This window comes from Pristiophorus japonicus, unplaced genomic scaffold (assembly GCF_044704955.1).
Source record: "Pristiophorus japonicus isolate sPriJap1 unplaced genomic scaffold, sPriJap1.hap1 HAP1_SCAFFOLD_47, whole genome shotgun sequence".
Taxonomy (NCBI): domain Eukaryota; kingdom Metazoa; phylum Chordata; class Chondrichthyes; family Pristiophoridae; genus Pristiophorus; species Pristiophorus japonicus.
Window position 1 is genome coordinate 235,001 of NW_027254374.1, and position 21,161 is coordinate 256,161.

Here is a 21,161-nt window from a genome sequence, read left to right on the forward strand (position 1 = left end):
GACACAGAGAGCGAGAGAGAGAGAGAGAGAGAGACAGAGAGAGAGACAGACAGAGCGACAGTCAGCGGGAGAGAGAGAGACAGATAGAGAGAGAGAAACAGAGAGAGAGACAGACCAGAGAGAGCGACAAGAGAGAGAGCGAGATAGACAGAGAGCGAGAGAGAGAGACAGAGAGAGGGAGACAGAGAGAGAGAATGAGAGACAGAGAGAGAGACACACACATAGGGAGAGAGAGACAGACAGAGACAGAGAGGACGAGATTGCATGTGTCTGTCTCTCGATCTGTCTCTCTTCCTGTATAGATTCTGGGATTGATACAAGGCTATGGGGAGATAGCGGGCCAGTGGGATTAGTTTGGGGATTGACACAGGGCTATGGAGAGAGAACGGAACAGAGGGATTAGTTTGGGAAATGATACAGGGCGATGGGGAAAAAGTAGGGCAGTGGGATTAGTTTGGGGTTTGATACAGGGCTATGGGGAGAAAGCGGGGCAGTGGGATTAGAGACAGAGAGATGGAGCGAGCGAGACAGAGAGAGAGAGGCAGCGAGAGACAGTGAGAGAGAGAGAGGGAAAGACAGAGAGAGAGAGAGGGAGTCCGAGAAAGAGAAAAACAGAGAGACAGATATACAAAGAGAGATAGAGTGTTAGAGATAGAGAGAGATAGTGAGAGAGAGAGAGACAGGGAGAGAGAGCGAGACAGAAATAGAGACAGACAGACCCAGAGAGAGAGAGACACACAGAGAATCATCGAGAGAGAAAGAGACAGCGAGCGAGAGAGAGAGACAGAGAGCGGGAGACAGAGAGTGGGAAACAGACAGATAGCGAGAGAGTGCGTGTGTCTCTCTCTCTCGCTCTCTATATATATATCTATGTGTCAGTGTGTGTTTGTCTCTCTATCTGTCTCTCTCTGTATAGATTCTGGGATTGATACAGGGCTATGGGGAGAGAGCAGGGCAGTGGGATTAGTTTGGGGATTGATACAGAACTATGGGAAGAGAGCGGGGCAGTGGGATTAGTTTGGGATTGATACAGGACTATGGGGAGAGAGCGGGGCAGTGGGATTAGTTTGGGGATTGATACAGGGCTATGGGGAGAGAACGGGACAGTGGGATTAGTTCGGGGATTGATACAGGACTATGGGGAGAGAGCGAGGCTGTGGGATTAGTTTGTGGATTGATACACGGCTGTGGGGCGAGAGCGGGGCAGTGGGATTAGTTTGGGATTGATGCAGGGCTATGGGGAGAGAGCGGGGCAGTGGGATTAGTTTGGCATTGATACAGGGCTATGGGGAGAGAGCGGGGCAGGGGATTAGTTTGGCATTGATACAGGGCTATGGGGAGAGAGCGGGGCAGTGGGATTAGTTTGGGGATTGATACAAGGCTATGGGGAGAGAGCGGGGAAGTGGGATTACTTTGGAGATTGATACAGGACTATGGGGAGATAGCGGGGCAGTGGGATTAGTTTGGAGATTGATACAGGACTATGGGGAGATAGCGGGGCAGTGGTATTAGTTTCTGATTGATACAGGACTATGGGGAGAGAACGGGGCAGTGGAATTAGTTTCGGATTGATACAGGACTATGGGGAGAGAGCGGGGCAGTGGAATTAGTTTCGGATTGATACAGGTCTATGCGGAGAGAGCGGGGCAGTGGGATTAGTTTGGGGATTGATACAAGGCTATGGGGAGAGAGCGGGGCAGTGGGATTAGTTTGTGATTGATACAAGGCTATGAGGAGAGAGCGAGACAGTGGGATTAGTTTGGGGATTGATACAGGACTATGGGGAGAGAGCGGGGCAGTGGGATTAGTTTGGGGATTGATACAGGACTATGGGGAGAGAGCGGGGCAGTGGGATTAGTTTGGGGATTAATACGGGACTATGGGGAGATAGCGGGGCAGTGGGATTAGTTTGGGGATTGATACACGTCTATGAGGAGAGAGCGGGACAGTGGGATTAGTTTGCGGATTGATACAGGACTATGTGGAGAGAGCGGGGCAGTGGAATTAGTTTCGGATTGATACAGGACTATGGGGAGAGAGCGGGGCAGTGGGATTAGTTTGGGATTGATACAGGACGATGGGGAGAGAGCGGGGCAGTGGCATTAGGTTGGAGATTGATACAGGACGATGGGGAGAGAGCGGGGCAGTGGGATTAGTTTGGGGATTGATACAGGACTATGGGGAGAGTGCGGGGCAGTGGGATTCGTTTTGGATTGATACAGGACTATGGGGAGAGCGGGGCAGTGGGAGTAGTTTGGAGATTGAAACAGGACGATGGGGAGAGAGCGGGGCAGTGGGATTAGTTTGGGGATTGATACAGGACTATGGGGAGAGTGCGGGGCAATGGGATTCGTTTTGGATTGATACAGGACTATGGGGAGAGAGCGGGGCAGTGGGATTAGTTTGGAGATTGAAACAGGACGATGGGGAGAGAGCGGGGCAGTGGGATTAGTTTGGGGATTGATACAAGGCTATGGGGAGAGAGCGGGTCAGTGGGATTAGTTTGGGGATTGATACAGGTCTATGCGGAGAGAGCGGGGCAGTGGGAATAGTTTGGGGATTGATACAGGGCTATGGGAAGAGAGCGGGGCAGTGGGATTAGTTCGGGGATTGATACAGGACTATGGGGAGAGAGCGGGGCAGTGGGATTAGTTTGGAGATTGATACAGGACAATGGGGAGAGAGCGGGACAGTGGGATTAGTTTGGGGATTGATACAGGACTATGGGGAGAGAGCGGGGCAGTGGTATTAGTTTGGGATTGATTCTGTGCATTGGCGAAAAGCGGGAGCAGCGTCGCAGCGGCCTATAAAAGGCCCAGCGGGTGTTCCATAGGCAGCGGCAGTTGGTGAGAGGCGGGAGCAGCGTCGGAGCGGCCGATAAAGGCGTGACTTGTGCAGCTGCAGCGGGGAGAGAAGTCTAATAAGAAGTAGAAAGGAATCAAAAGATGACGTCAAAGCCAAGGGGATAAGTGATTGGCTGCTGGTGGTGAGTAGCTTTTCTTTTTCTTTTTTATATCAGTAAGTAAACTGTTATTTTGTTGTGCCAATTTAAGTGTATCTTAGGGTCACCAGACAACAATCAGACAGCAATGCTCTCTTTCTGGGGCCATTGACCTGGGCACAAACATGTGACGAATCAAACTGACCTACACCCTGAAGCCCCGCCCACACGTTGTCCCTGCACAAAGGACCACACATGCGCCGTGAGACCCGCCCTGACCAAGATGGCGGCCGCTGAGCCCGCTCCCTGCCCGGGAAACAGTTACCACGAAGAAAGTAATCAAGAAAACTTCACCGAAGGGAGGCAAGGAGCGCAGAAGGTGGAGGAAGGAGAGTTACTCCATTTACATCTACAAAGGTCACCCCGACACCGGCATCTCCTCCAAGGCCATGGACATCATGAACTCGGTTGTGAAGGATACTTTGGAGCACAGCACGAGTGAGGCTTCTCTCCTGGTCCATTACAACAAGCGCCGCACCATCAGCTCCCGGGAGATCCAGACCGCCGTGCGCCTGCTGCTGCCCGGGGAGCTGACCAAGCACGCCGTGTCGGAAGGGACAAAGGCGGTGACCAAGTACACCAGCTCCAAGTAAAACTGCACGCTGTCCTGAGAGATCAAACCCAAACACAACGGCTCTTTTAAGAGGCACCCACAACCTCTCTGAAAGAGCTGCACAAACCCATCTCCCTTTAGACTCAATTTACTGTAATTATTTCCTGAACAAGTGTGTGGGGACCTTTGCAGTTCCAGCTGTAGATTTAGTTTTAAATTCTCAGACAACTGATTTTACTGTCCGGTTCTTCCTTTTAAACTACAAACACGGTCCCTGGTCGCCCTTTCTCTTTGCTCTCAGACCCGTTTATTTACAGCGGCTGCCGACGAATTAGAAACTTGTTTTAGGATGAGACTCAGACTTTAGCCACCTCGTTCTCTCTCACGCCCTTTTCATTTTAAAAGAACATTCTTCTTACGAGTCAAACCGTTTATTAACCTTCGAGTCTGAGTGTAACAACCCAGAATGAGAGTTCTTAGAGACCAGAACCGGGACAGTTTGAACACTCTGTCCATCTTCCCTTTTCACAGAAGGACTCCCAGTTCTGGTCTCACTGCCGCCTGTGCGGGGGATCGATCGATAATCTATGTAATCCAACTTTTACAAAGATTGAGTGGATTGTGTCCCGTTACAGAATAAGTGGGGAGTGATTCCCTCCCATTACATATAGTTTGAAACTGAACCCGAATTTATTCCTGATTGTAACAGCCTGGAATTTGCAAGTGAAACATGGAAGGAATCAAAAAGTGTTTGGAAATATGTGGCTAATGGGGAAGTTACTAACCTAATCCGCAATTTTAACAATTATTGGCGGGATTTGTGAATTTCTAAGTACTTTAAAGACTCACTGTTGAGAACAGTCATTTCTGCCCAGGTTTCTTTGGTGGGCTAAAGAGGCTGCGATTGGTCATCGGAAAGGACCAATGAAATTCACAACAGAGTGACCAATCACAAGTTCGCTCCCTGCATTCCACCAGAAGGTATAAGGCAGATGTGGGAGGAGTTTCTCATTCTTTCCATGAGCGTGTAGATTGTGGAAATATTTAGAAGATGAAAAACCGGCGATAAAGCGCGGGCCAAGGCCAAGTCTCGCTCCTCCCAGGCCAGATTGCACTTCCCTGTGGGCCGTGTTAACAGGCTCCTGCGGAAGGGGAACTACGCTGTGCGTGTGGGTGCCAGAGCCCTGGTCTACATGGGTGCTGTGCTCGAGTATCTGACCGCTGAAATCCTGGAGCTGGCCGGCAACGCGGCCCGCGACAACAAGAAGACCCGCCTCATCCCCAGACACCTGCAGTTGGCCATCCGCAACGACCAGTGGCTCAACAAGCTGTTGGGAAAGGTGACCATCGCTCAGGGCGGGGTGCTGCCTGATATACAGGCTGTGCTGCTGCCCAAGAAAACCACTAGTGTATCCAAGAGCAAGTAAAGTGGACAGGATTTAATCTAATAAACCAAAGGCTCTTTTCAGAGCCACCCACAGTATCAATGTGAGAGCAGCTTAATGCTCTCTGGATCACAATTGTTCAAGATCTAAATTGACATTAAATCTCTGTAATTACGCTGTGCATTTCCTGATCTCGGTAATAAATCGGTCACTCTCTATCGAACATGTAGAAATCTAGATCGACAAACACTGCCGCAGGTTTGCTGTTAGCGGATATTCGGATCAGCGAATCAATATAGAGAGACACCGACTTCAGAGAAATACAAAGCAGACGGAACCTGATCGTGGGACCGGCTGTCATTGAACACGTTGTGTGAGCCGAATATAAACGGATGTTAAGAGCCGAGTATAAAGGGAATGAGCGGTTCATGGGTACAACGTTTCTGACTGAGAATTCATTTATTGGTTCAAAGTCCGTTTTAATGCTATGGCAGACGCACATGAATGATTTTCGTCAAAATTAATTTCATTAATAATTATTCTTAGTTATAAATGCTGCTGTTAGAAACTCACATAATTCATTTCTGATCTAACAGGGATATTAAAGTTACATCGGCTGCGATGGCCGGGAATTAAACCCGGTTTAACCTGGATTGGAAGGCAGCTATTCTCACCACTATACCACTATCCCCCACTGCAATCCAGCCCGGGAGGAGCGAGACTTGGCCTTGGGCCGAACTTTACCGCCGGTTTTTCCTCTTCTAGACAATCCACATGTTCAGAGAAAGAATGAGACACTCCTCCCACATCTGCCCTTGTTTTTGCGGACTAACTAATTCTTGCGGCTCTTAAGTGGGACAAATATTATATTCAGTAATCAGAATGTAAGCACGGTGCTGGGACACTTTCCCTACAATTAAAAACGGTCACTGTGAATAGTTACCTTGCTTGGGCTGAGCCCGCACCACATTTATTAGTTTTAGGCCCTTTTAGTTTAAAAAATAATCAACAGACATGTGGAATGTTTTTTGTAAATTAGCTAATTTGTACGACATAACCTGCTGAAAAAACTAAGTTTGGTGTATTGAAACCAGCCTCTTCCTGTCACTTTCTCAAATGTGAGCGATGGTGCTATAGTGAGCTGCCTCCCAAGCAGTGGGCCCGGCTTCCATTCCCGGCCATCGCAATCGGGGTAAGTTTACCGCCTCGCAGGCCAGAAATGATTCATGGTATCTTGCAGCACGATTTTATAACAGCAAACCTGTTGCACTATCTGTCGACAGTGACCAGTTTATAACCGAGAATGTCTGAGGGTCATTTCTGATCAGGAAACTAACCGCTTAATTGCAGAGATTCAATGTTAATTTAGATCTGGGACAATTGTGATCCAGAGAGCATTAACCTGCCCTTACATTGATACTGTGGGTGGCTCGGAAAAGATCCTTTGGGTTACCAGATTAAATCTTGTCCGCTTTACTTGCTCTTGGACGGACCGGTGGTATACTTGGGCAGCAGCACAGCCTGGATATTAGGCGGCACCCTACCCTGAGCGATGGTCACCTTTTCCAGCAGCTTGTTGAGCTCCTGGTCGTTGCGGATGGCCAGCTGCAGATGTCTGGGGATGATGCGGGTCTTCTTGTTGTCGCGGGCAGCGTTGCCGGCCAGCTCCCGGATTTCAGCCGGTCAGATACTCGAGCACAGCATGCATGTAGACCGGGGCTCCGGCACCCACACGCTCAGCATAGTTCCCCTTCCGCAGGAGCCTGTGAACTAGGCCCACAGGGAACTGCAATCCGGCCCGGGAGGAGCGAGACTTGGCCTTGGGCCGAGCTTTACCGCCGGTTTTTCCTCTTCTAGACAATCCACATGTTCAGAGAAATAATGAGACACTCCTCCCACATCTGCCCTTGTTAACCTTCTGGGGAAATGCAGGGAGCGAACTTGTGATTAATCGCTTCGAGTGAATTTCATTGGTCTTTTCTGATAACCAATCCCAGTCTATTTAGCCCACCAATGAAAGTAGGGCCGAAATTACTGTCTCCAACAGTCAGAATAACGATTTGTAATTAAAAAACCCGCCAACAATTTTAAAAATAGCGGATTATGTTAATAAATCCACCATTGGTCAAAGATTTGCTTGCAGGTTTTAATTTATTTAGTCTTTTTCCATGTGTCCCTTGCAAGTTACAGGCTGGATTAAATTCGGGTGCTATTTCAAACTGTCTGTAATGGGCGGGAGTCGATCCCCACTAATTCTGTAACGGACACATTCCAACCCAATATTTGAAAAATTTGGGTTTCACAGATTGTCGATCGAACGCCCGCAAAGGCGGCAGTGAGACCAGAACTGGGAGTCCTTCTGTGAAAAGGGAAGAGGGACAGTGTCATGTATTCAACTGTCATTGTAACCCATGCATAAACTGACCTAAGTTGTGCACCGTGAGAACATTGACCACTAGGTGGTGAACTTTTGGGAGACACTCCTAACCTGGACGTTCAGGCATAAAAGGCGACGCTCCACCCACCTTCGTCACTTCAGTGCTGGCTAATAATGGTTACTGGTCACAGAGTGACCTTGTCTCAAGTATGGGCCTCGTGTGCATTTATATTGTAGAGTAAGGACATATTATTGGTGGCGAGAAACTTGGATTTAAAGCACCCGAGCGTGGCCACTAGCAGCACAGACGAGAGATACTGTGTTGGTGATGATTGGGACTAGTTTATTGAGAGACTGCAGCAAACTTTCGTCAGTAAGGAATGGCTGAGACAGGATTCGGCCAACAAACGCAGGGCTCATCAACTGATGGTTTGTGAATGCAGGACCTACCCCATGATGAAGGACCTTCTCGTGCCGGAGAAGGCGGCGGACAAGGCTTTTGAAGAGCTCAGTAAGTTGATCGGGGAACACATTAAACTGGCGAGAAGCATGCACATGGCGAGACATCGGTTTTACATGCACCAGTGGTGAGAAAGGCAAAGTGTTCCAGACTTCATGACAGACCTCCAGCGACCGGCGAGCCGATGTAAGTTCCAAGATGCATGCAGAGCGGAAATGCTGTGAGACTTTTTTATTTGGGTCATCGGGCACACTGGGGTTTTCAGGAAACTGATTGAGACTAAAGACTTGACCCTGGAAACAGCGGCTTTGATGGCCCAGACATTTATTTCGGGGGAGGAAGAGACCAGAATGATGTTTGACAAAAATGTTGGTTTAAATGCAGCAAATGGACAGGAAGTCAACATTGTTAACGTGGCACACAGTTCTCTAGGCAGACAGGGTCAATCGGACATGCCCGAGCATGTAGTCGAAGCCAAAGTGGGAATTCAACAGAGACAATGGCTAACTGAACGGTGATCCATGCCATCGCAAGGGACAATGCGGCCAGTAATGGTGCCATCAACACCTGTCAATGGTGCGCTTAAGGACAGTTACAGAGACAGTCAGAGACGATCGAATGGTAATGGACCTTTTGTTTCCAACAACGGCTCATGTTGGAGGTGTGGAGGCAAACACACAGCCAGAGCTTGCAGCTATCAGCAATATACCTGCAGAAACTGCAACGTCAGCGGTCACTTGGCGCGTATGTGCAGGAAGCCTGCAGCCGCATTGATGTACGAGGAGGACGGGCCCGATGTAAGCCCTACGACGCCAAAGGGACAATGGGGGAAATTGCTGGAAGCTGAAGTTCAGCGAGTTCATGTGGAGCACATGTACAGTTCATACACCAGGACGCCACCGATAATGATGAAAGTGCTCCTCAATGGCATCTCAGTATCAATGGAGTTAGACACAGGGACCAGCCAGTCCCTGATGAGTATAAAACAGTTCGACAATTTGTGGGCACCCAAGGCCAGGAGGCCAAAATTATTGTCAATTGACGCACAGCTACGGACATATACAAAGGAGATCATTACGGTGCTAGGCAGTGCCACGGTAGTTGTGACCCACAAAGATTCAGAGAACAGTTTGCCACTCTGGATTGTCCCGGGGGACAGTCCCGCACTGCTTGGGAGGAGTTGGCTTCCTGTCATGAACTGGAAATGGGGCGATGTCAACGCAATTTCTTCTGTGGAGCGAATATCATGCTCACAGGCCCTGGACAAATTTGACTCACTATTTCAACCAGGCATTGGCACTTTCATGGGGACCAAGGTAGTGATTCACATAAATCCGGACGTGAGTCCAGTACACCAAAAGGCCAAAGTGGCACTGTACCTGATGCGGGATAAGATAGAAGGCGAATTGGAATGCCTGCTGAGGGAAGGCATCATTTTGCCAGTCGAATTCAGTTACTGGGTGTGCCTGATTGTGCCGGTGCTCAAGGCGGATGGGTCGGTCATGATATGTCATGATTAGAAGGCCACCATCAATCGGGTGTCATTGCAAGACCAGTACCCGCTTCCGAGAGCGGAGGACCTCTTTGCGACGCTATCCGGTGGCAAACCTTTTTCAGAATTGGACCTGACCTCTGCTTACATGACCCAGGAGCTGGCGAGTGAGTCAAAGAAGCTAACCACCATCACGACACACAAGGGGTTGTTTGAGTACAACATATGTCCGTTTGGAATTCGCTTGGTCGCCGCAATCTTTCAACGAAATATGAAAAGCCTCCTCAAGTCGATTCCAAGGACAGTGATTTTTCAAGACGACATCCTCATCACGGGTTGTGACACTGAAGAACACCTCTGCAACCTGGAGGAGGTGCTACGCAGACTGGACCGGGTAGGTCTGCGATTGTAAAAGTTGAAGTGCATCTTCCCAGCTCCAGAGGTAGAATTCCTGGGGATGAGGGTAGCAACAGACGGGATCAGACGTACTGTGTCCAAGACGGAAGCGATCCAGAGAGCACCCAGACCCCGTAACACGACGGAGCTGCATTCATTCCTGGGGCTCCTGAATTATTTTGGTAACTTTCTTCCCAAATTGATCACGCTGCTAGAGCCGCTACACGTGCTCCTGCACAAAGGTCGTGAATGGTTCTGGGGGAACAGCCAGGAAAAGGAATTCTGACAGAGCACAAAATTTGTTATGCTCCGACAATCTGTTAACGTGATATGACCCATGTAAGAAACTTGTTTTAACATACGATGCGTCGTCCTATGGGGTCAGGTGTGTGTTGCAGCATGTGAATGCCAATGGTCAGTTACAGCCGGTAGCTTATGCCTCCAGAAGTCTGTCCCAGGCAGAACGGGGCTACGGGATGGTATAAAAGTAAGCGCTTGCATGGATATATGGTGTAAAAAAATGCACCAGTACCTGTTTGACAGGAAGTTTGAGCTGGAGACAGATGACAAACCCCTAACGTCCCTTTTGGCCGACAACAAGGCCATAAATGCAAATGCATTGGCCCGCATACAGAGGTGGGCACTCACGTTTGCCGCCTATGACTATACAATTCAGCACAGACCGGGCACTGAAAACTGCGCCGATACACTCAGCAGGCTCCCACTAGCCACCACCGAGGGGCAACCTAGCATGCTGCTGAGATGGTCATGGCTGTTGTAGTTTTGAAAACGAAGGCTCGCCTGTGACAGCCCGTCAGATCAAAGTCTGGACAAATAGAGACCCACTACTGTCTTTAGTCATGAAATGTGTCCTGAATGGGGACTGGGCAGCCACGCACGGGGCAATCCCTGAGGAATTCAAACCATTTCACAGACGCAAGGATGAACTCTCGATTCAGGCCGATTGCCGACTATGGGGAAACTGTGTTGTCATACCCCAGATGGGCAGAGAGATGTTCATCAGAGAACTCCACAATGAGCACCCGGGCATTGTCATGATGAAGACAATTGCCAGGTCACACGTTTGGTGGCCAGGGATAGATGCAGACCTGGAACTTTGTGTTCACAGATGCAACACGTGTGCCCAGCGGGGCAATGCGCCAAGGGATCACCCACCTTAGCCCCTGGTCCTGGCCCGCCAAACCATGGTCACGCATCCATGTGGACTACGCAGGTCCTTTCATGAGAAAAATGTTGTTGGTTGTAGTAGACGCCTACTCCAAATGGATCGAGTGTGACATTCTCAATTCAAGCACATCCTCTGCCAAGGGAGAAAGTCTATGCACAATGTTCGCTGCCCATGGTCGACCAGACGACTTGGTCAGCGACAATGTCCTGTGTCTCACAAGCACTGAATTCCAGGACTTCATGGCAGGAAATAGTATCAACAATGTCAGAAGGGCACCGTTCAAGCCGGCCTCAAATGGTCAGGTGGAACGAGCAGTGCAGATAATCAAACAGTGGATGCTCAGAATCCAAGGGTGTTCCCTACAAAGCCGCTTCTCAAGACTCCTGTTGGCCAATAGATCCCGACCACACTCGCTCACAGGGGTTCCACCCGCAGAGCTGCTAATGAAAAGGACACTCAACACCAGGTTATCCATTATGCACACCATCATGAAAGAAATTGTTGAGAGCAGGCGCCAGTCACAATGTGACTACCATGACGGGAATGCGAGGGCGCGATGTATTGATGTCAATGACTCTGTCTTTGTCCTGAACTACGCTGCAGGGCTTAAATGACTCGCAGGCACTGTGATTGCCCAAAGAGTGGAACAGGATTCTGATAGTTAAACTTACCTATGGACAAATCTGCCGCAAACACGTGGATCAAACAAAAAGGAGCTTCAGCAACCCCATAGAAGAAGCAGAGGAAGAACACGATATAGAGTTCACTCCAGCACAGGTGACCGGACACCGGAACCAAGAGGAGGAGAGCCCAGTCACTGTGGGCAGTCCGGACAGGCCGAGGCACCGCAAACAGCAGACACTCAGGCCAACGCCCAACAACTGGAGCACCATCTCAGGCACTCTACAAGGGAGCGTAAACCACCAGAGAGACTTAACGAGTGATCCCAATAAGACTTTAAGGAGAGGTGATGTCATGTATTCAACTGTCATTGTAACCCATGTATAAACTGACCTAAGTTGTACACCGTGAGAACATTGACCACAAGGGGGTGAACTTGTGGGAGACACTCCTAACCTGGACTTTCAGGTATAAAAGGGGAAGCTCCACCCACCTTCATCACTTGAGTGCTGGATAATAAATGTTAGTGGCCACAGAATGACGTTCTCTCAAGTATGGGCCTCGTGTGCATTTAGACTCTATAGTAAGGAAATATTAGACAGATTGTTCAAACTGCCCCGGTTCTGGTCTCTGGAAGAATTCCCATTCTACATTGTTATCCTGCGGGGAGTACAGAACAGACAAGTCTAGTTTCTATCGGACATTCTGTCCCCTCCGGTCCCTGCAAAGCTGTAAATGCCTTATTCTAGACACTCTCCCTCCATCCTTACTGTCTAAAATCAACTGCGAGTTACTTTCTCCAGGAAGTGCTGAATCTGGCTGGGTGCAATTCCACATAAATTTGTTAACCTCTGGTGATTCACCATCAGTCGACTCAGTGAGTGTCAGCAGGATTTCCACTGTGGTAGGCATCAGAGTCAAAACAATCCTACCCCCAAATGACATTCATGCACTTCCCAATTGATGTCACTAGATCAGTATCAATAGCAAGGGCAGTGCCTAATTTTGACACATATTTAACGCAATGGTACTGAGGACAATTATAACCCCTGAACTGTTGCCTTGGCTGAGATCAACTAACAGCCCAGATCAAGGATCGAAATTGGGAACTTCCCAGTCAGTATTGCAGAGTGTTCTAAAATTTGGGGGGTTGAGGGAGTGTTCGAAAGAATATTTTGAAACAAATTTTACTCCACCTTTAACCAAAACCTTCGTCACACTGCACAATTCTGAATTTTTTCCAAAATAAACAAGCAAATCAAATGGATTATAAAAACCATGTGCCATTTTAAAAAGGCTCAAGTCTCTCGAATAGTCAGCTTTACAATCACAGTGCGATGCAGAAGGGAGTGAATGTTAATGGGAGCTCGGTTCGTGAAGTCCGCCGACACTCTGAGATAAACTAGACTGTACCTTTAGATATAAATAGGCAGAGAAAAGAGAGTCCCTGTCCCTTTAAATAGCTGCCCCATTCTCCCAGGCAGTGGGAGGAGCAACGGCGAGCTATCTCTTGAGATACTGACACAGCAAACACCGCCGAATGGCTTCCCACAGGTTCCTAAAGTCCTAAGAAATAAAATTGCATCAGGTTAAGTAGAACAACTGAAAAGAATGCACACAGAGTAATTGCTATGTGCGTGTGTGTGTGTAAACAAAACACATCATTCTTAATCTTTGCTAGAGATAAGCTATTATCTGCACCAGTTATTAGCCAGCATTTTATTTCCTATTATTTACAATGTAATTGCAGACTATTTAATTCATTTACCAATTGTTGATGACTCATTGTCTTGTTGCACAGGAGGGCAGGAAAAAGAGTGGGAGAGCGATAGTGATAGGGGATTCAATTGTAAGAGGAATAGATAGGCGTTTCTGCGGCCGCAACCGAGACTCCAGGATGGTATGTTGCCTCCCTGGTGCAAGGTTCAAGGATGTCTCGGAGCGGGTGCAGGACATTCTAAAAATGGAGGGAGATCAGCCAGTTCTCGTAGTGCTCATTGGTACCAACGACATCGGTAAAAAAAGGGATGAGGTCCTATGAAACGAATTTAAGGAGCTCGGAGCTAAATTGAAAAGTATGACCTCAAAAGTAGTAATCTCTGGATTGCTACCAGTGGCACGTGATAGTCAGAGTAGGAATCGCAGGATAGCGAAGATGAGTACGTGGCTTGAGCATTGGTGCAGCAGGGAGGGATTCAAATTCCTGGGGGAATTGGAAACGGTTCTGGGGGAGGTGGGACCAGTACAAACCCGACAGTCTGCACCTGGGCAGGACCGGAACCAATGTCCTGGGGGGAATGTTTGCTAGTGCTGGTGGGGAGGAGTTAAACTAATATGGCAGGGGGATGGGAACCAATGCAGCGAGACAGAGTGAAACAAAAAGGAGGCAAAAGCAAAAGACAGAAAGGAGATGAGGAAATGTGGAGGGCAGAGAAACTCCAGGCAAAGAACAAAAAGGGCCATTGTACAGCAAAATTCTAAAAGGACAGAGGGTGTTAAAAAAACAAGCCTAAAGGCTTTGTGTCTTAATGCAAGGAGTATCCGCAATAAGGTGGATGCATTAACTGTGCAAATAGATGTTAACAAATATGATGTGATTGGGATTACAGAGACGTGGCTCGAGAATGATCAGGGCTGGGAACTCAACATCCAGTGGTATTCAACATTCAGGAAGGATAGAATAAAAGGAAAAGGAGGTGGGGTAGCATTGCTGGTTAACGAGGAAATTAAGGCAATAGTTCGCAAGGACATTAGCTTGGATGATGTGGATTCTATATGGGTAGAGCTGCAGAACACCAATGGGCAAAAAACTTTAGTGGGAGTTGTGTACAGACCTCCAAACAGTAGTAGTGATGTTGGGGAGGGCATCAACCATGAAATTAGGGGTGCGTGCAATAAAGGTGCAGCAGTTATAATGGGTGACTTTAATATGCACATCGATTGGGTTAACCAAACTGGAAGCAATACGGTGGAGGAGGATTTCATGGAGTGCATAAGGGATGTTTTTTTAGAATAATATGTCGAGGAACCAACTAGGGAGGAGGCCATCTTAGACTGGGTGTTGTGTAATGAGAGAGGATTAATTAGCAATCTCGTTGTTCGAGGCCCCTTGGGGAAGAGTGACCATAATATGGTGGAATTCTACATTAGGATGGAGAATGAAACAAGTTAATTCAGAGACCATGGTGCAGAACTTAAATAAGGGTAACTTTGAAGGTATGAGGCGTGAATTGGCTGGGATGGATTGGCGAATGATACTGAAGTGGTTGACTGTGGATGGGCAATGACAGACATTTAGGGACCGCATGGATGAACTACAACAATTGTACATTCCTATCTGGTGTAAAAATAAAAAAGGGAAGGTGGCTCAACCGTGGCTATCAAGGGAAATCAGGGATAGTATTAAAACCAAGGAAGTGGCATACAAATTGGCCAGAAATAGCAGCGAACACGGGGACTGGGAGAAATTTAGAACTCAGCAGAGGAGGACAAAGGGTTTGATTAGGGCATGGAAAATGGAGTACGAGAAGAAGTTTGCAGGGAACATTAAGACGGACTGCAAAAGTTTCTATAGATATCTAAAGAGAAAAAGGTTAATAAAGACAAACGTAGGTCCCCTGCAGTCAGAATCAGGGGAAGTCATTACGGGGAACAAAGAAATAGCGGACCAATTGAACAAGTACTTTGGTTCGGTATTCACTGAGAAGGATACAAACAATCTTCCGTTTATAAAAGGGGTCGGAGGGTCTAGTAAGGAAGAGGAACTGAGGGAAATCATTATTAGTCGGGAAATTGTGTTGGGGAAATTGATGGGATTGAGGGCCGATAAATCCCCAGGGCCTGATGGACTGCATCCCAAAGCAATTAAGGAGGTGGTCTTCGAAATAGTGGATGCATCGACAGTCATTTTCCAACATTCCATTGACTCTGGATCAGTTCCGATGGAGTGGAGGGTAGCCAATGTAACCCCACTTTTTAAAAAAGGAGGGAGAGATATAACAGGGGATTATATACAGGTCAGACTGACTTCGGTAGTGGGTAAAATGATGGAATCAATTAGTAAGGATGTCGCAGCAGTGCATTTGGAAAGAGGTGATATGATAGGTCCAAGTCAGCATGGATTTGTGTAAGGGAAATCATGCTTGACAAAACTTCTGGAATTTTTTGAGGATGTTTCCAGTAGAGTGGACACGGGAGAACCAGTTGATGTGGTATATTTTGACTCTCAGAAGGCTTTCGACAAGGTCCCACACAAGAGATTAATATGCAAAGCTAATGCACATGGGATTGGGGGTAGTGTGCTGACATGGATTGAGAACTGGTTGTCAGACAGGAAGCAAATAGGAGGAGTAAATGGGGACTTTTCGGAATGTAAGGCAATGACTAGTGGGGCACCGCAATGTTCTGTGCTGGGGCCCCAGCTGTTTACACTGTACATTAATGATTTAGATGAGGGGATTAAATGTAGTATCTAATAATTTGCGGACGACACTAAGTTGGGTGGCAGTGTCAGCTGCGAGGAGGATGCTATGCAGCTGCAGAGCGACTTGGATAGGTCAGGTGAGTGGGCAAATGCATGGCAGATGGAGTATAATGTGGATAAATGTGAGGTTATCCACTTTGGTGGTAAAAACAGACAGACAGACTATTATCTGAATGGTGACAGATTAGGAAAAGGGGAGGTGCAAAGAGACCTGGGTGTCATGGTTCATCAGTTATTGAAGGTTGGCATGCAGGTACAGCAGGCGGTTAAGAAAGCAAATGGCATGTTGGCCTTCATAGCGAGGGGATTTGAGTACAGGGGCAGGGAGGTGTTGCTACAGTTGTACAGGGCCTTGGTGAGGCCACACCTGGAGTATTGTGTACAGTTTTGGTCTCCTAACCTGAGGAAGGACATTCTTGCTATTGAGGGAGTGCAGCGAAGATTCACCTGACTGATTCCTGGGATGGTGGGACTGACCTATCAAGAAAGACTGGATCAACTGGGCTTGTATTCACTGGAGTTCAGATGAATGAGAGGGGAGCTCATAGAAAGGTTTAAAATTTTGACTGGGTTAGACAGGTTAGATGCAGGAAGAATGTTCCCAATATTGGGGAAGTCCAGAACCAGGATACACAGTCTAAGGATAAGGGGTAAGCCATTTAGGACCGAGATCAGGAGGAATTTCTTCACCCAGAGAGTGGTGAACCTGTGGAATTCTCTACCACAGAAAGTTGTTGAGGCCAATTCACTAAATATATTCAAAAATGAGTTAGATGAAGTCCTTATTACTAGGGGGATCAAGGGGTATGGTGAGAAAGCAGGAATGAAGTTCTGAAGTTGCATGTTCAGCCATGAACTCATTGAATGGCGGTGCAGGCTAGAAGGGCCGAATGGCCTACTCCTGCACCTATTTTCTATGTTTCTATGTTGTGTGCGCTTGTTCAGAACGTGATGTCAGAATGACCATTCCGTTACGAAGGTGACCAGGTCTGTCCACAGTATTCAGTGGGAAGGGGATTAAACCTTTGCTCTGCGATTTGGATGCTGCGGGAACATCGGCGCAAAATCACACGTTTTAAATTGAAATATATCTGTTGTCTCACATGTCGACCTTCCAGGATTTGGCCGAGACCTCTTGCATTTCAAGCGTGATCATTCCTAAGCGAGAATCATAGCTCTCGACCAACGAGCCGCCGACAGTGAAAAGCGCAGCTCTCAGATTCTGACGGTAGTGAGAAAAGATATTGGGACCATCGTGCATGTGCTGTTCCTCAGAGACCTATCAAATTAGTCGCCCTCGCCATAGTCCTGCAAATGTTATATTTTTGACGAACATATTATCAATTTGAGACATGACATGAGCAAAGTACAGCATCCTTGTCAGTAAAAGGTGAATTTGGCGATGAGGTTAAATGTGAATGACAAAACGACCAGAGAGGTCAAAGCTGTAAGACAACGACGACGAGGATGTGATTCGAACCCATGCGTGGAGAGTACAATGCATTAGCAGTCCATCGCCTGAACCTGTCCGCTACCTCGTCTCTTCTACAACGGATCGGCAGCCATTCAATCTCGTGCTTTTTGTATCCAAACAGAAATAATGTGCAAGGAAGTCCACTTCACAGCTTGCTCTGCCCGTGCATACAGATGATCAATGATGAAAACGTGCCATTAGATTCTTCGAGCAATCAGCCTTCCTTTACGTCAGGTGAGTAACTGGAAGAGATGGTTGGTTTATCGGCACAATCACAACAAAAAATATAAAATTTCACGCACCGAGCAAAGTTGACTGCAGCACGACTCGAACCAGCAATATTATGAGAACTTCGCAGTTATAATCGAAATCAGACGCCTTATCAATTAGGCCACACAGCTTCGACCGGCAGTTTGTATTGTGTTGTTGTGTATATTGGGAGCAAAGTCGGCGCAACTGCATTGTCAAGGAGTGGATTTAGGAAAAGATGAGCATATTTCGAGTGAACGAACAGATGCACTGCGATCTGGGTGCGCACCGGCGCAGGCAACCCCAATGTAAATTGGAACATAACAGTTTAACAATTCGGTCATTGCAGCTGAAATCATACTCCTTCTCAAACAATACAGGATGACCCGGGTTTACGAGAAAATCCGTTTTGAAGGGAAAGATTATGAACCGGAACTGACAACCAGCCCGTTTAAACATACGCAGAATGATCCGGGACTGCAAAGACATCCCTTTTACCCAGATGCAGAATGACCCTTGACTGACAGCAATTCTCTTTTAAAAGAATAAAGTGAGATTTCTATCATCCCTGAAGGCAATTGTGCAGTGGGGCTCAGGACCACGCGGGCAGAGACGGTTATTGAAGCCACAGGTGATTGACAGGCAGGAAGGAGGGAGGGACGTAAAACCAGGCCAGACTGAAATATATATATATATTGAACATTTTAACACAATAAATGCATTTAATTTTATTTAAAAAAAAATGAATTTGATTTATTTTACATAAATAAATAATTGATTCATAATCTATATATTTTTTGATTGAACGAAGGCTGTGTGAACAGAAGAATTTCATTGGAAATGAGGGGTGCAGTCAATAAATACCCAAACACAGTAAGCCCATGGTGGAAGACAAGCCACGAGGAAAGATGTGGGCCACAAAGGCGATATTTTGAAGTCGCGTGTGTATTTCTGCTGAATCTGACAGCAGCTGCTTGTGCTGTGAAAGAGGTCAAATGTAATAGAGCCCGGTGCAGGCAGAACAGAAAAATCATATTTATTTTGGAAGTTAAACATTTGGGATTATATATAAATATGCACATATATATACGTGTCGAAACAAAGTCAGTCAGTCATTCATGTCTTGTCTTGTCTTGGTTTGATTTGATCTGAATTTGAAAATAAGGATGGAGGATGTCACACAGCCCACAAGCAATCCTGGCTAAAATCGCTATATTTCTAACTTGTGTATTTTCTCTTCTTTCAGATGTGGAATAGCAAAATTTCACAGCAGATTCTTATACCGTCAGAGGAGTGTTCAATCAAATCAGTACGGTTTCAAGTTGCATGCAATGCATTTGTCTCACATGCCAGTAAGATCGCACAGCACGTTTGCACACACTCTGACTTACACAAACACACAAACAAACTAAAATCCCTGCAACCTCCAAAGGCAGTTTTTGAAATTTGAAATTTGAAATCCGGGACAGAGAGCACATCGCTTTTAAACAGATACGGGGCTGATCGCACAACATTTTTATCAGACAGCGAATGATCTCGGACAGACAGCATATCCCCTTAAAAGGGACACGGAAATATAATGAATAAAAACAAATAAATATGTAGATCAAAAAGGAGACAAAAGCAAAAGACAGAAAAGAAATGAGTAAAAGTGGAGGGTAGAGAAACCCAAGGCAAAAAACAAAAAGGGCCACGACACAGCAAAATTCCAAAAGGACAAAGGGTGTTAAAAAAACAAGCCTGAAGGCTTTGTGTCTTAATGCAAGTAATATCCGTAATAAGGTGAATGAATTAACTGTGCAAATAGATGTTAACAGATATGATGTGATTGCGATTACAGAGACGTGGCGCCAGGATGATTAGGGCTGGGAACTCAACATCCATTGGTATTCAACATTCAGGAATGATAGAATAAACGGAAAAGGAGGTTGAGTACAATTGCTGGTTAAAGTGGAGATTAATGCAATAGTTAGGAAGAACATGAGCTTGGATGATGTGAAATTTATATGGGTAGAGCTCCAGAAAACCAAAGGGCAAAAACGTTCGTGGTAGTTGTGTACAAACCTTCAAACAGTAATAGTGATGTTGGGGAGGGCATCAAACAGGAAATTAGGGGTGCATGCAATAAAGGTGCAGCAGTTATAATGGGTGACTTTAATATGCATATAGATTGAGCTAAGCAAACTGGATGCAATACGGAGCAGGATGATTTCCTGGAGTGCATAAGGGATGGTTTTCTAGACCAATATGTCGAGGAACCAACGAGGGGGGAGGACATCTTAGACTGGGTGTTGTGTAATGAGAGAGGGTTAATTAGCAATCTCGTTGTGCGAGGCCCCTTGGGGAAGAGTGACCATAATATGGTGGAATTCTACATTAGGATGGAGTATGAAATAGTTAATTCAGAGACCATGGTCCAGAACTTAAAGAAGGGAAACTTTGAAGGTATGAGGCGTGAATTGGCTAGGATAGATTTGCGAATGATACTGAAGGGGTTGACTGTGGATGGGCAATGGCAGACATTTAGAGACCGCATGGATGAACTAAAACAATTGTGCATTCCTGTCTGGCTAAAAATAAAAAAGGGAAGGTGGCTCAACCGTGGCTATCAAGGGAAATCAGGGATAGTATTAAAGCCAAGGAAGTGGCATACAAATTGGCCAGAAATAGCAGAGAATCCGGGGACTGGGAGAAATTTAGAACTCAGCAGAGGAGGACAAAGGGTTTGATTAGGGCAGGGAAAATGGAGCACGAGAAGAAGCTTGCAGGGAATATTAAGACGGACTGCAAAAGTTTCTGTGGATATGTAAAGAGAAAAAGGTTAGTAAAGACAAAAGTAGGTCCCCAGCAGTCAGAATCAGGGGAAGTTGTAACGGGGAACAAAGAAATGGCAGACCAATTGAACAAGTACTTTGGTTCGGTATTCACTAAGGAGGACACAAACAACCTTCCGGATATAAAAGGGTTCAGAGGGTCTCGTAAGAAGGAGGAACTGAGGGAAATCATTATTAGTCGGGAAATTGTGTTGGGGAAATTGATGGGATTGAAGGCCGATAAATCCCCAGGGCCTGATGGACTGCATCCCAGCGTACTTAAGGAGGTGGCCTTGGAAATAGCGGATGCATTGACAGTAATTTTCCAACATTCCATCGATTCTGGATCAGTTCCTATCGAATGGAGGGTAGCCAATGTAACCCCACTTTTTAAAAAAGGAGAGAGAGAGAAAACAGGGAATTATAGACCGGTCAGCCTGACCTCAGTAGTGGGTAAAATGATGGAATCAATTATATAGGATATCATAGCAGCGCATTTGGAAAGAGGTGACATGATAGGTCCAAGTCAGCATGGATTTGTGAAAGGGAAATCATGTTTGACAAATATTCTGGAATTTTTTGAGGATATTTCCAGTAGAGTGGACAAGGGAGAACCAGTTGACGTGGTATATTTTGACTCTCAGAAGGCTTTCGACAAGGTCCCACAC

General features: G+C 46.7%; 1 pseudogene; it reads right to left on the bottom strand.

Moving 5' to 3' along the window:
* Nucleotides 1-6,412: 6,412 nt before the first annotated feature.
* On the bottom strand, nt 6,413-6,794 carry LOC139252455 (histone H2A type 2-A-like; annotated as a pseudogene).
* Between the last annotated feature and the right edge of the window lie 14,367 nt (nt 6,795-21,161).